This window comes from Furipterus horrens, unplaced genomic scaffold (genome assembly GCF_987537825.1).
Source record: "Furipterus horrens unplaced genomic scaffold, mFurHor1.1.pri manual_scaffold_17, whole genome shotgun sequence".
Lineage (NCBI taxonomy): Eukaryota > Metazoa > Chordata > Mammalia > Chiroptera > Furipteridae > Furipterus > Furipterus horrens.
In genome coordinates, this window is record NW_028327187.1 from 118,428,874 (window position 1) to 118,444,325 (window position 15,452).

Consider the following 15,452-nt stretch of genomic DNA (forward strand, 5'->3'; position numbering starts at 1 on the left):
GAAAGGACGCTCGGTGGGTGCTCATGAGCCAGCCAGCCACGAAGGAGGTTGAAGAGAGACACTCACCGTGTTCTCCCCCGCCCAGGGCGTCTTCTAAACTGAGGTCATCACCTGGAGTGGGGGACAGTAGCGTCAGACACCGAGTTCCGGGGTGCAGAGCGAAGGAAAGGGGCCTCCTTGGGAGAGAGGCACCCCCACCTCCCAGAACACTTTTCTGAACTTGACTGGGACCAGGATGTCCGCGGAAAGACCGTTTCCCCAGCCGGGGTTCCTATCCCCCGTCTCTCAGAAGAAAGGGGTACAAGCTAGTAAGTGGTCGATCGGTTGCGCCCCACGGATGGAGGTGCATTTCCAACTCTGCCCCCAGAGAACTCTCTCCGGTCCGTGACCATCCCGCCCGCAAACGGGCCACACGCCCTGCGACGTAGCTCACGGGTGGTCAAAGGGACAGAATTTGGAGGCCAGCTGTGGGCAACCAGGTCCCTAAGTAGCGCTCACGCGGACCCAGGTTTCCCAGATGAGGATCGGGGTGATTCAAGATCGTTTCAAAGGGTTTTAAAACTCTTTGGTTTGAAGAACTCTTCTCAAATCCCAGCGACGTCTTGGACGCGTTCGGATCCGCCCGACGCTCCGTCCTGAGCGACCGTGAACCTCAGGGGGTTCCCGTGCAAAGCGACTGATTCAGCGCGCCTTCTCCGGGATAGTCCGCGGGCCTGAGACTCCCGGGGCCTGGCTTGGCACGAACACATGCTAACCCTTCCCCCAAAATAGGACCTCCTACCAAGAATCTCCAGAACGAAACTGATCTATCATGACTGAAAATCAAAGAGGTAAGAACTGGATAACATCAGGCCCCCAAAGGAGACCCTCCTTTCCATCCCGAATTTCTGAGGTTTACTAGAAAGCGTCAGCAAGCAGGAACGCAGCGGTGCTGACGTCCTGGAGGCTGACAGGTGGCATTTTCTCAGGGCGTCTACGGGGGTCTCGGCCCCTAAAATGATTGCCCCTCCACCCCCCGCCGGAGAGGAAAGGATGCTCTGAGCGTCAAGACAACCGGAAAGGCTGCCCCAAAGACCCAGCGGGTCTCCCTGAAAAGTCACCGCCCTTCCCTGCGGGAACCCGTGGGTGTCCCAAGCAATTCAAACAGCCCAGAGCCCCCAAATCACGGGGTTTTATACGGGTGTCTGTCTCATCCAGCTCTCGGGGAAACCGGGGTGCAACACAAGCATGCGCCCCCTCTCTTTGCATGCAAACACCATTGGCTTCTTACCGGAACTGGGTTTTTTGGGGGTTGGTGTGGATTTCTCGTGAATGTCTAAAAAGAAAAGACATTTCAGTCAGTAAAACGCACGGCTGGGCAACAGTGAATGGCCAAGGAGGATTCTTTTTTTCTTTTTGTTTTTCTGGTCCAATCATGTTTGTTTGTTGTTTTAATTTTGAACATCTCCCTTTTATTAAGTCAACACACAAGAATGATAAGACCTCCTGGATCCACCCAAAATATCCACATTGGGGATCCTGAGGAAGACGGAACACTCTTATAGCTGCTTCTTCACCTAGTTTATCGTTTTCAATAATATAACTTCTCCCACAAGTCAGGAGCGTTAAAAGCAACCGTTTTGTATTTTAAAGATATCCGAAAAGTTCATTAAAAAACGTCCAAGGTCTGAAGCCGCTCTTCCGAGGTCTTTCCGGAAACAAGGCCACCTGACCACAGAGATAAAAGTGCGGGTGGACTTGATCAGGTGTTTAAACTTTTTATTGATTGACGTGAGACAGAGAGAGGAACGGAGGGACAGACAGGGCGTGAAACATGGATGTGTTCTTCCACCTATGGACGCGTCATTGGTTGCTTCTTGCATGTGCCCTGCCCGGGGATCGAACCCACAACCTTGGGGCATCGGGATGACACTCTAACCGACTCCGTGACCCACCCAGGGCTAGACTGATGACTTTAATGCAAAGAATTTCAGGGACTATCACGTTGCTTATGGCGATTCTTCCCGCTGCACAAAAACAGACTTCAAAATAAAACTCCAAGTAAGGGTTTGGAAACTCACTTCTCAAAGCGTGTTTTGAGCTCCAGACACAGGGACGGCCAGAGCCGGAGGCAGAGATGACACCCAAGCCCAGGACGTGTGCACCGCTGGCCACCCGCCTCCTCAGGCTCCTGCCTGCACCCCTGTGCCAGGCATGACCACCAAAGGGTGCGAACATTACCCCCCCGAGGGCACATGGATTTTTCTCACGCATCTTGTGTTCCCCACGCCACACGTCTAAATCTCCTCGCGGGGCCTCCCGCTGGAATAGGAACACGCTTTCCTTTAAAATGCTGTTCACAAATATTACTCACCGTCCAGAGCATCCGCTAAACTGAGGTCTAAAAGAAAAAAAAAAAAAAAAGAGTCCCGTTAGAACAAAGGAAAAGCAACGTAAACTGGAAAACAAAGAAAACTGCAAAGCCAAGCGCCGGGCTGCGTCACGTCCCGGACACCCGGCGGGTGTTGAAAATGCATGAACGCATTCTGGTGTGTCTTCTCGTTCTAAATCGTCTCTTCGATGCCTGAAAGTCACGTGGCTTTCTGTTTCAAACAACTGCCGACCGTAGAATTTAGTAGAAACTAAAAGGGCGGACCGTGGTCACCTGGTGCGTGCACGATGCTAAAACCGGGGCCCCTGGAAGCAGCCACGGAACGGTTTCCGATCCACGCGGGTCGCCGCGTCTCTGCAGCGCCACGGCCCACGCACGCTTCTCGTGGAAACAGACAGGCAGAGACACGCGTACAAAGTTTTGGGGGATCTCCCAGGATCGCAGAGGAAGGGGAAACGCGCCACGGCCCCGTCCATCGCACGGACGCCGCTTGAGGGAACCCCACGGGACGGAAGGGAACTGAGGGGGGTGGAGGGGTCGGCGTGCAGGGCCGGGCGCTCCCGGCCGGGGGCGGGCACCCCCAGGGGCCCGCAGATGGTTTGGCTCTAAGGCTGTGTCAGGAAGGTGAGTCTCTAACGCCCCATGTATGTGCCCGTGTGTGCATGTGTGTGCAGGTGTGGTTGGTGTGTGCATTTGCGCAGGGGTATGTATTGTGGCTTGTGTTGCTTGTAAGCGTGTGTGTAGATGTGTGTATGGGCTGTGCATGTGTGTATGTGTCTCTACATGGAGTGTGTGTGTTTGTATGTGCATGTGCATGTGTGTGTAGTTCCTTGGTGTGTGTTTGTGTAGATGTGTGTGGTCTGTGTTGCATGTGTGCCGATGTGTCTGTGTGTCATTTGTGCGTAGTCGTGTACACATGCGTGTGATGTCCGTGTGTGCATACATGTATATGTGTGTGGTATAGGTGTGTGCAGATGTGTGTGGTCTGTGTGCATGTGTGTAGATGCATTTATGTGTCATTTGTGTGTGTAGGTGTGTACATGTGTGTGTGGTCTATGTGTACAGTACATGTGTGTGTAGCTTGCAGGTGTGTGTGTAGATCTGTATATGGTGTGTGCACATGTGTATGTGTGTATTGGTGCATGGGTGTGTGTGTGGTTTCTGTGTGCATATGGAGGCATGCATGCATGTAATGTGTGTGTGGTGTAGGCGTGCGTGTCTGCCTGTGTGTGTGTGTACGGTGAGTGTGTGCGTGGGCAGAGGTGTGCCCACAGCAGCGCTCAGCATGACGTCCGAGCCCTGAACCCACCGTCTCTCACCCACACACAGCCCGGCGACACCTGTCGCCTGCAGAGTCTCCGCTTGGGGACCATGGTGCCCGGCACCGTCCCCTCCCCCATCCGACCCCACAGGGAAGTGCTCCCGGATGCCGAGGCCAGCCGGGGGCCCCCAGGCGGGTCCGAGAGGGACGTGAAGAGGGAGAGAGTCCTGCCCCACATGTGTGCAGCCGTGTGCAAAGGGAAGTCCCCGCAGGCACCATCGGGAAATGTGAAGGGACGGCACCCGGGGGCGTGGCAGGTTGCCACCCTTCCTGTGCGCCTCCTAATCTACTGATGGAGGGGACCATCGGGGACCCGTGGACTGCCCGTTCTAGGCCAGCCCCTGGGGTCTGGGCAGGAACGGGCTGGGCCGGGGACAAGGACCAGTCTCTGCCGCCGGGCACGGGGAAGGCAGCAGCGTCTGGGCAGACGTGAGGCGCTGCTCTGGTCCCCGAGCGGAAGCCCGGAAGGCTGTGGTTTTCAGTTCCCCTCCCGCTCCCGAGCTGTGACAGCAGGTGGTGACTCACGCTGGGCGAGGCTGCCCCGCTCCGGCCCCCAGAGGCCCGCGTGAGTCACCGGGAAGGCACTCTCCCTTCTGAGTGTTTTCCGACGGCAGCGATCTTGTCATTTTTATTGGGCTCACCCCAACAAGCCCACCGTGGGGGGAGACCCGAACGAGTCCCCAAGACCCTGCGTGTGGGGGCTGCCAGGAGGGGGCACCTTCGCCTGTGACAGACCCGCCCCGACCACGACACGTGCTCCCTGGGAAGCTAGGATCGGGGTCCCTGCATCCGCCAGGGCGCCGTCCCCACGTGGGAACGCAGGGCACAGACCCGTTCACAAACACGACTTGTAAGACTCGCGTCCCTGATCTACGGAGCACGTCCCAGTATCGATGATGAACACACAAACAACGCCTTCAAAACAGAGCGGACCTAAAATATCCACAGGAATGAGAGGTCCAAGTCATACGCTTTGCACAGGGACCTTGCATGTGACAGAAGAAACAAATCAAATTGAAATAACTGAAATCATCAGATTTCTCAAAGGACACTTTGCAGGCAGGAAGGGACTGGCAAGAAGGATTCAAGGTGATGAAAAGCAAAAACCTACAACCAGGATGACTCTATCCAGCAAAGCTGTCACTTAGAATGGAAGGGCAGATGAAGTGCTTCCCAGACAAGGTAAAGCTAAAGGAGCTCATCATCACCAAGCCATTATTATATGAAATGTCAAAGGGACTTACTTAAGAAAAAGAAGATCAAAACTATGAACATTAAAATGACAAAATCCCACTAAGCAAACCAGAATAGGAACAGGATCATAGGTATGGGGATCATTTGGAGGGTTATCAGCTGGGAGGGGGAGGGGGAGAAATGGGGACATGGTGCAGGGACTGAGAAGCATAATCGGTTGGTACAAAGCAGACAGGGGGGAGTTAAGAATAATCTAGGAAAGGGTGAAGCCAAAGAACTTACACGCATGACCCATGGGCATGAACTAAGGGGGTGGGATTGCTGGAGGGAACAGGGGTACCAGGCAAAGGGGAGCAAGGGGAAATGAAATGGGGGCAACTGTAACAACATAATCAATAAAATATACTTTAAAAAATAAAAATAAAATTGAAATAAGCTATAGAACTAAAATTAGAATAGAAATATAGCTCCGATAATAAATTCTAAAAATTAAAAACTAGGCAGCTTACCTATAGGATCTGTAAATTATGTGAATATATAAACCAAAATGGAAATAAGTAAAATAGAAATAAAATAGGCCCGGGCTGGCATGGCTCAGTTGGTTGGAGCATAGTCCCATAACTAAAGGATTGCAGGTTCGATACCCGGTCCGGGCACTATGAGAAGTAAATATTTGTTGTGGTAAAAAATAAAAATAAAAAATAAAAAAAATATATATATATATATGCATAATAAATTAAAGCAATTACTAAATATTGAACTTACTTATACAGAGGATTTATAAATTATAAAAATAAACTGATGTAAAATATAGATATAGAAGTGAAATATGAATGTTTATAATAACAAATGATATGTAATGATAAATGGCATAATTTATCATTTATACATAAGTTAGAAACATACAAATATATACGTTAAAACAAATGAATTGTAGACATAAAATTAGAATAGAAATAAATGACATTCTATAATAATAAATTGCAGAAAGTATAAATCATATACTTTTAAAACAGAACCTGAGAATTCCGTAAATAAACGCACGTCTACATAAAACAGAAATGAAGGCTAGAAACGCAATCCGAATGGAAATTGAAACCAGGCCGTCTGCGCGTCCCTCCCACGCTCAGGTTGTCTCAAGAACAGCAAGAAGGACAGACTAAGGACAGAGTGACAAGAGGAAGAGACAGGAGGCGTTCCCTGGCGGCCAGCTGTGTTCCCGTGACCTTCCAGATCATCGGATGAGCCCCTCGGCACCGTAGTGAGGATGGGAGACGGGGAGACCCCACCCCACTGCGCACCCCTCACCCCACTGCCACGCCAGCGTCCCGAAGGCCTGCACCAGGTGGGACGGTCGCACCTGCTCCCGGCTCCTGCAGCCCTGCCCCCAGCCCCCCATCCAGAGAATCCTTTCCTCCTGACCCTGGCCCCTCCAAACCCCCCTAAAAACAGACCTTGCCCAACAGCTCACAAAGCCACAAGGACAAGACGCAGCGGCCACCCGGAGAGGACAGGTAGAGGCGGAGCCCCAAGTTCCCCGGGGACGAGAGGAGCGAGGAAAAGAGATCCGGCAGCTGGCGTGTTAGTTTATTTTATTTTCGAATACGGGCAACACCCTGACGTGCTGGAAGAGCTTCTGGAATCGTCCTGTCTAGGCACATGCACCTGCCATTCTGCCTGAGACTCGGGGTCACGCTGGTTTTGGAAGCCGTACAGTCCTGGGTTCATAGATGAAGCTGCGTCACGAAGAATGTTCTAGCACACACACACAGGCACACACACGCACACACACAATGCAGGCCACGGCGCTATTAAACCGAGGGAAGAGCATGCACAGACCGCCTGCTCGCCTGCTGGAGCTCACAGTCTGGCACGCCGGGACGCGCGTGCGTGGCCGTAACGACCCGGGTGGCGGGCGCCGGGCCCCCGGAACATCCTCTGCTGGCCCAGGAGGAGAAGGAACGAACCCCGGGGACACCGCATGCTTTCCACAGGAGTCTGCATTTTTAGTTTTCCAACCACACGCAGGCGGCCGCCCTAAGCCCAGATCTGAGGGGACTTCAGGGCGGGACGTTAGCGCCAGGGCGCAGAGAGGAGAGGGCAGGGTCCTGTCCGTTGTTTTACTGTGTCTTTCATAATCAGGCGGAGACGTGCGTGGTTAACAACCTCTGGGGGGGTCGCTAGCTTGGCTGCCCTGGGGGGCCCTCCTGAAGGGCACACTCAGACTCCAACTGCTCCTCCACCCCTGCGGCACTGGGCAGTTTCCAGAAGCCTGCTGCGTCCCGGCTTTCCTCCTCGGAACGGAATTGTCACACTTCCTCTGGTGCCCAACAGACAGCCCCCCGCGTGGCACTAGAAAACGTATCATCCCCCGCAGCGTCTTGAGAATGAGTGGTGAGGCCCTCAGAGGCAAGCAGTTTGGGCACTTTCATCCTCTTTGAGTCTTCACTCGGATCCTCCGCTTGACCGTCAATGTCAAACGGACCAGGAAAACTCCTATTTATGCCTCAGAGCCCTGAGAAAATGACACCTCCTCTGGGAAGCCTGTATCATTCCTCATGGATGCATGGGTGGATATGGGTGAATGAATGGATGGATGGGTGGTGGGTGGATGGATGGATGGATGGATGGATGAATGGACAAATGGATGGATGGACGGATGGACGGATGGGTGGATGAATGGTGGATGGATGGGTGGTGGGTGGATGGATGGATGGGTGGTGGGTGGATGGATAATGGATGGATGGATGGGTGGTGGGTGGTGGGTGGATGGATGGATGGATAGATGGATGAATGGACAGATGGATGGATGGACGGATGGATGGATGGGTGGGTGGATGGATGGGTGGATGGATGGATGGTGGATGGATGGATGGATGGATGGGTGGGTGGGTGGATGGATGGGTGGATGGATGGATGGTGGATGGATGGATGGATGGATGGTGGATGGTGGAAGGTGGGTGGATGAGTGGATGGATGTTCAATGGATAATGGATGGATGGATGGATGGTGGATGGATACATGGATGGATGGATGGATGGGTGGAGAGATGGATGGATGGATGGATGGATGGTGGATGGATGGATGGACGGATGGATGCATGGGTGGTGACTGAGTGAATGCATCCATGGATTGACAGCTGGGTGAATGAGCTGATGGACAGATGGATGGCAGAACGCAGAAGAAGCTGGAGACGCCTTGGTGATGGGTGACAGACACATTCACTACTAGGACTGAGAAAGTCCTCTTCTGTATGGAGTTGTTTCCCTAAACACGTGACATTCTGTTCCCCGGCGGAGCCACGTCGCTGGGAGAGGCAGCCGCCCATGCATGGCGCACGCCTGGCGAACTAAGGCTGCCTGCGGAGGCGGCCGTCCATGCCTGAGCCCGAGGGGCCTAGCAGCCAGGTATTGCCCTTGACAGGACTTATTTCCACCTCCATCGGCCCCCACGCCGGCCACGGGGCCGCTGCAGCCTCACAGACTTCTCCTACACAAGGGCTGGAATAGACCCATTCGGGGGCTCTGCAAAGATAACAGAACCGAGCGGACCCCTTTGGAAGACGGTCACGCCCTCCGCAGTTACAGAAAACATTCCAGCCGCCAAGGGAAACACCACGCAAGTGGACAGCCTGGGGAGGCCAACAACCAGCGGGCTTCAGGACCCTGTCACACGGGACAACGCCTCTGTGAGCTTCTCATGAGCCCGGAGGGGGACGCAGCGCACCGCCCATGCCCATAGATGATGCGGGTGGGCCTCGGCAGGAGGGACCCCTCCCAGCTCCGGAGGGCACCGTGCTCTGGGGCCACGGCTGGCCCCCCAAAGCGAGGTTTCTGGAAGCCACTGAAGGGTGGGTGAGCAGCCTGGCATGGCGAGCACCGCTCAGGCATCGGGACGGAGAGAACAGAGAAGGGAGGGAGTCCCGTGACGCCCAGAGCACAGCCCCGCGTCTTCTCTGAGCCGTGGGGAGTTGCTTTACCCGTCTATTTCATCTTCTGCGTGAAAAACATAAAGCGTCCTGAGAGGGAGTCTCCAAAGGCGCTGGCAACGGGGACAGGTAGCTCTCCGGATGGAGAGTCTGAGCTGACGGCTGCCTCACGAAACGCAGGGGCGCAGCAGGGGAGGTGTCCTGGAGAGAGCACAGGTACAGCTGGAGGGACCTGATCCATCCGCGGGGGCCTGCCTAAGCCTCCCACGGAGACAGACTGGGGTGGGACCCCGGAGGAGCTCTGTCTATGGAAGCAAAGCGCAGGGTGCAATCGCACCGCAGCTGAGGTGACTTTTTCCCTCGTTGTCCCCACGTCCTGATCTGTCCCCCAGCTCCACGCCCGCTCCTGATGTCACTGAGCATGCAGAGCGTGGCCCGCGGCACTCCGGTCTGTGTTTACAATGAGCTCGGATGAGGTCTAGGTGCTGGGGGTTTCGCAGCAAGGAGAGGAGCTGCACCTACGGCTGGGAACCACCTCAGACGGGCTATGGCAGCGACCTCTCTGGACACAGAGGGGATAGATGGATGACGGAGAGATGGGAAGAAAAAGAAAGAAAAAAAAGATACCTGGGTAGATGGACAGATGGATGGATGAATAAAAAGTAGGCTCCATCTCTGTATCTCCAGCTTCTGTCTATCCTCTGCCTGCCCAGCTATCATGTCTCATGTGCATCTATCCATCTGTCCATCCACCCATCATCTATCATGCCTATGCACTGACCCATCAGTCCATCCTCATATCTATCCACCCATCCATCCATCTATAATCTATCATGTCCATCCATCCATCCATCCCTCTGTTCATCCATCCATCCATCCATCCATCCATCATCTATTATCTATAATTTCCATCCATCTGTTCATCCATCCACCCATCATGTATAATGTCCATCCATCCATCCACCATCCATCCATCCACCCATCATTTATAATGTCCATCCATCCATCCATCTATTCATCGATGTGTTCATCCATCCATCCATCTGTCCATCCATCCATCCGTTCGTCCATCCATTCGTCCATACATCTGTCCGTCAATCCATCCATCCATCCATCCATCATCTATTATCTATAATTTCCATCCATCTGTTCATCCATCCACCCATCATGTATAATGTCCATCCATCCATCCATCATGTATAATGTCCATCCATCCATCCATCCATCCACCATCCATCCATCCACCCATCATTTATAATGTCCATCCATCCATCCATCTATTCATCGATGTGTTCATCCATCCATCCATCTGTCCATCCATCCATTCGTCCATCCATCTGTCCATCCATCATCCATCCACCCATCCACCCATCCATCCATTTGTCCATCCATCCATCCACCCATCCATCCATCCATCCGTCCGTCCATCCATCCGTCCATCCATCTGTCCATCCGTCCGTCCATCCTTGCTTCCATCCATCCAGTCACTCGTCTTTCCATCCACGCACGCTCTATCAGGTCCACTGTGTGCTGCCTCCCTCCAGCCTGGCCGTGGTCCTTAAGTGCACCCCTCCACAAGGACAGGCCCCCTCGCTATCCATGCAGCCCCCGCCCCCGTGAGCCACCCGTCCTTAGCCGTCCTTGCTCACTCTGGGACCCAGCCCGACCCCTCCTTACCGACGACGGCCACGGCTGTCTGTCAGTCACCTAACAACTCTCCTCACCGAGTCCCTCCCCGGGGTGAGGTCCACTTTCTGCTGAGTCCGTGACAAACGGCCCCCCTTGCACTCACACCGTGAACAGCACCCATGTCTTCCTGCACAAGACGAGAGCCAACCAAAGCCGGGGCTGACTGGCAGGACCCGGCTGCTTGCAGGGCTTAGAAAATCTCCATGCCCCCCAAGGCAGCGTAACCTATTTACTCTCCGTCCACAGACAACTCGGGGGCCGTGCGTTCCCGCGGAAACGTGCGCCTCGTCTGGCCTGCGTCCCGGACACGGACGGGGCGGCCCTGGTGCCGCAGAGACCGACAGAAGCAGCAGGAGCTCTGACCACACTGACTCGGGAGATGAGTTACGGCATCTCGGGCCCTTCAGAAAGCTTGTCCCCACCGCCCGCCAACCCCCCAATGAAAACGAATCCTTTTTCTTTCAAAAGCAGCCTTGGAGCAATGACGCTGCTCTTTGAAAAGCTGCCACGTGAAGGCCTTTCCCCAAAACAGAGGGATTCTACCCAAAATGTGAGCGCGGAGAGAGCCACGTCGCTGCAAGGGCTTCAGATGATGTTTGGGGAGCCCCCCGAGAGACGGAGCGGGAGCCGAGCCCGGCCGATACCCGCTGAGCAGGGCCCGGGAAGAACCTGCTGGCCCGTGTGCCCGCCCTCATCTGCCCACGTGTCCTCTTCCACGCCAGTGACCCCACGCGGCATTCATGGCCGCTCCGTGAGCCTCCGCGTGCTGCTTGAAAAAGTCCAGTTGGCACCCTCGCCTCTACTTCTGGGGTGACTCAAAGGAAGTCTGTTGCTTCCTGTGCAGGGGATTTAATAAAAACAAAACACGGGGTGACTAGCGAGACCACATGAGGGATGGCGGGAGCCCTGAGTCATTTGAAGAAAAAGCTGAAACACACCCAGATGTTCCTCTCCCAAAGCTGGTGAAGCCAAAAACTGAAACAAAACTAGACCGAGAATAAGAACAGGAATTTCAAGAAAGGGAAGCCCTGGGCAGGACCGTGGAAGATACTATCAATCAGGTAAATACGCAGAGGAATTTGATTAGTTAGCACCTTTCACCCGAGAGAGAAGGGCAGGACGCCAGCCTCACGGGCCGGGGGGCTGACCGGTCATCTGTGCAAGAAGCTGACATGTCTGGGCCTCCTTCAACGGCTACGGGGCCTCTGTTAAAACGTGGGCTGAGGGGGTGGTGTCTGTGGCGCGTGGAAAAGCCTACGGGAACGGGGCCGCCTTCCTCCTCGGCCACGCGCTCGCCCGGGATGTATACAAGGTATTCTGCTGCCGTGGGTCTGTCTTGTTCTTGGGGGCTGAGGAAATCCCCATTTCCATAGGAAATAGTTTCTAAACCAGTATGTCAGTCCCTCACCCCGCATACACACACAAAAAAAGGAACCTGGGAGATTCGTCTGTATGCACACACATGCCCTGATCCAACCACAGGATCTGGCAAAGTGGATCCCAAGACAGGCTCTGCGGATTCCCTGGGGAGCGACGCCCCAATGTCAGCACAGCGGGGGAACGCATGAGGCCCGGGCCTGCACACTGCTCGACCATCTGGGGGGGCTGAACAAGGCCACGCAGACCCAGAATATCCAGTCACTTCCAGCCTCCAGAGACGCGAGAGACTTCTCTCCACGCCACTTGGCGCCGCAGGGGACCCTTTTCCCCTCAAACAGATTCATCGTGACCAGAAAATGTGGAGGGGGAAGACTGCCAGGCGGTCCCCGAGGGGGTCCGTTCGTCTGCCAGGAGCGCCCTGAAACGCCGCCATGACGGCATGCGGCCCTCTTTCCTAAGGGACAGTCTGCCGCGCGCATCCCCCTCCCTTGAAATGACATTGAGGAACGGCCTGAGATGCACACACCATGTCTGGGAGCACCGTTCCAAGAGGAAGCAGGACGTAGTCCATGAAACGCAATTAGGTTGTATCTGAGCCCATCAGGCAGAGGGGACAAGGGACGCCTTTTTCCCGCTGGGAAGGTGGAAGCACGCACCTACGGGGTGAAGTCCAATGACGCTTATTGCACAGGGACAGCGGGGACCCCGGGAGACCTCGTGCTGACCGCAGGACATTGGCACAGGTGGGCGTTGGAGACCCTGAACTGATCTGGGGATGAGGGTGCGTGGGTCCTGCATGCGGCCTCCCGGGGACCCATTTCACACCCATCACCCCTGAGGTCACCCTGATGACCAGCAGCCTGTCCCCCAAAGCGCAGAGTTTCCCGCCCTGCCCACGCAGGCATCTGGGGCGTGAGGACTCTCAGATGCGGGGCGTCCTGGGCACTGAGGGCATGAAGCAGCCTCCCGGGTCTGCACCCCCCAGACCACGCCCTGCCCGGCTAGGCCAAAGAAAAATGTCTCCATTTTTTTCCTTCTCTGGCCTGTCCGTCCCCACCTCTCACCTGGTCCTGCAGAAATGTCTGAGGAAACCTGGGAAGGCAGAGCCCTGGGGCCCAAAGACTCTGAAGTCGCGCTGGTGCTACGAGCCGCAAGGTGGGCACTTGTCCCAGCCACAGGGGACCTTCGTGGCCAGAATGGAAGCCAAGCCACAAAGAGACTGTTCCGATAAAATCTATCTGCTTCTTCCAAACTCCCTGTTCTTGTCCCCAAACCTGACGGTGGGGGCCGGGAGGGGGCCTCAGGGAAGCCAGCGGCTACTACACCCACATTTCTCCGCTTTTGGGGGGCCGGCTGGCTCCCGTCACGTCCCTGTCCCCACGCTCCCCTGCCACCAGGTCAGCAACAGCTTCCGAAAAGCATCAGCCAACGTCCCGTTGCCAAGCAGACAACCCCAGGCGAACAGCGCTGTGGGTTTCTTTTTTTCCCCCTAAAAACTTCACACGGACTCATTTGGGGGCCCAAAGACAAGAAGGCGGCCCTGACGTGCCATCCCAGACTGCCCGGAAACCCACAGCCGGAGACAGTCTCCCTGGCGGATACTGACCACTTTACACCCATTCTTGGGTCCCCGGGTGCCACTCACCTGTTCCGATAGTTCTCCGCCCCCCTCCCCCCAGGGCCACTGCTCACCCACTTCCCTGGAGGTGGGCCCATAAGAGGTGCTCAGAAAAAAGAAAAAAAAGTGCATGAGGAACCCATAATCAAGTAGCGGGAAGGATCATTTGGGAACTTTGGGGGAGCTGGTGTGACTGGAACAAATACCACACACACACACACACACACACACACACACACGGAAAAGAACAGGAAAAAAAAACAAAACCCTAGAACATTCTGGAAGGCAACAGAGAAGCAGGGAGACGCTCCCCACCCCCACCCCCATAGATCAGGCTTCCTTTCCTCCAAAATCACCAAAGAGCTCTTCTCTGGCTTCCCGGCCTATTTCTGGTTCCAAAAATATGTCCCGTGCCCATCAGACCGGGGTTGAAACTGCACAGCCCGCCTGCCGGGCCCCTTACAAGTGTGGCCGCGTTAACAGGGGCAGAGGGCAAAATAACGCACCGTTAGGGATCCAACGGATAAAATGGCATGTCCCGGAGGGATTCCCAACTTTCCTTTTAAAAGGAGGTGGAGGGGCGCAGTGCGGGGGGCGCAGAAAGGAAAGCGCAGGCCGGGCACAGGCAGGGCACAGGCCGGGACAAGCGTGCGCGCTCCCGGGAGGGGAACTCTCTCCGGGCTTCCGGGACCCTCTCCCACGACACCACGACTATCTGGTGAGAACACAGTTCTATCTTCGCGCAGCGTGTGCTCCAGGCCGGGCGCCCAGCGAGCGCTCAAGTCCCCGAGGCCTACACACAGTGCGGGCTTTTGGACTTGCCCAAGGCCCCGAGTGTCTCCGGTCTCCCTCCCCGCCCCCCCAGCACAGCCGCTCCAAATTTAGGCCCGGGACGCAGGGCGTGGCTCCGAGCTGCCTCCGCGCCCCAGAACAAAGGAGTGCGCTGGGGAGCCCAGCCCGTGTGGGGGCGCAAGGGCGGGCCCCGGGAATGGAGGCTGCCCCTCGGGTGGGGAACCCGAACGTCTCCGCTCCCTCAAGCCCCTGAGATTTTTCAGAGTTGGCGGTTTCAGAAAAACAAGGCTGAGGTTGCTCCTCCGAGTGCGTCCCAAGTGGCCCAGGAAGAAAGTTGGAGGAAACCCAGCGGCCAGCCGCCTCCTTGGGGCGTTGGCCACCCGCGGGCAGCGTGTGTCCCGCCCGGCGTGGAGAGTCCGGGTGTCCCCGCTGCGCCCCCTCCATGCGCCCCTTCCCACTCCGTGCGCCCGCGGCCCTGCCGGGGCGCCCCACCCCGCCCCCGGGGCCCTGCCGCACGCTCACCCTGGGCGGACACCAGCGTGTTCAGCAGGCCGAGTAGCAGCAGCGCGACAAGAGCCCGGCGTGCCATGGTGCGCCCGCTGCGGCGCAAGGACGGTCCCGGGAGTGGCGCTCGCCGGCGGCCGTGGCCAGACCCACCCCCCTAACCGCCACGCCGGGGCGGAGCCGGCGCGGGAGTGGGAACAGGGGCGAGGCGCTGTCACCCCGCCCAGACCCGCGCTCGCCCCGCCCGTGCCCACCCAACCGCCTGGTGGAGGGCGCGGAGCTGACAGGTCCTGGTTAGGGTTCCTCGGGGCGGCCTAGACTGGGGAAAAGAGCCCCGTGCCTCCCTGGGAAACGATGGGGACCCCCTACGCACTCTTAACGGGAACCCCAAGGGGGCAAATGAAATCCTCTTCTACCTCTGTTTAATGGGGACCCCCCCCCCAGAACGGTGTCTCTAAGTAACACAGTGAAACGCCCTCCCTTGTCTGGAAACTGTGGGGACCCCCTCCTTGTCTCTACAACCCCTTCCAGACTGTTACGGACCCACCCCCACCCCCCGCCCCGCTCCAAGGGAAACTGCTGAAGAAAGCAAAGTGAAATCCTCTAGCTTTGGGGGAACATTGGGGGCGCACTGCCTCCCACACCGACCCCCCCA

At 56.1% G+C, this 15,452-nt stretch overlaps 1 long non-coding RNA gene across 1 annotated transcript; it reads right to left on the reverse strand.

Moving 5' to 3' along the window:
• Nucleotides 1–65: 65 nt before the first annotated feature.
• Nucleotides 66–14,961, reverse strand: LOC149991916 (uncharacterized). The gene is made up of 4 exons (XR_016508620.1): nt 14,816–14,961; nt 2,354–2,380; nt 1,271–1,315; nt 66–111 (listed from the first exon to the last, which is right to left on the reverse strand). It is a non-coding gene; the product is annotated as an uncharacterized LOC149991916 (long non-coding RNA).
• Between the last annotated feature and the right edge of the window lie 491 nt (nt 14,962–15,452).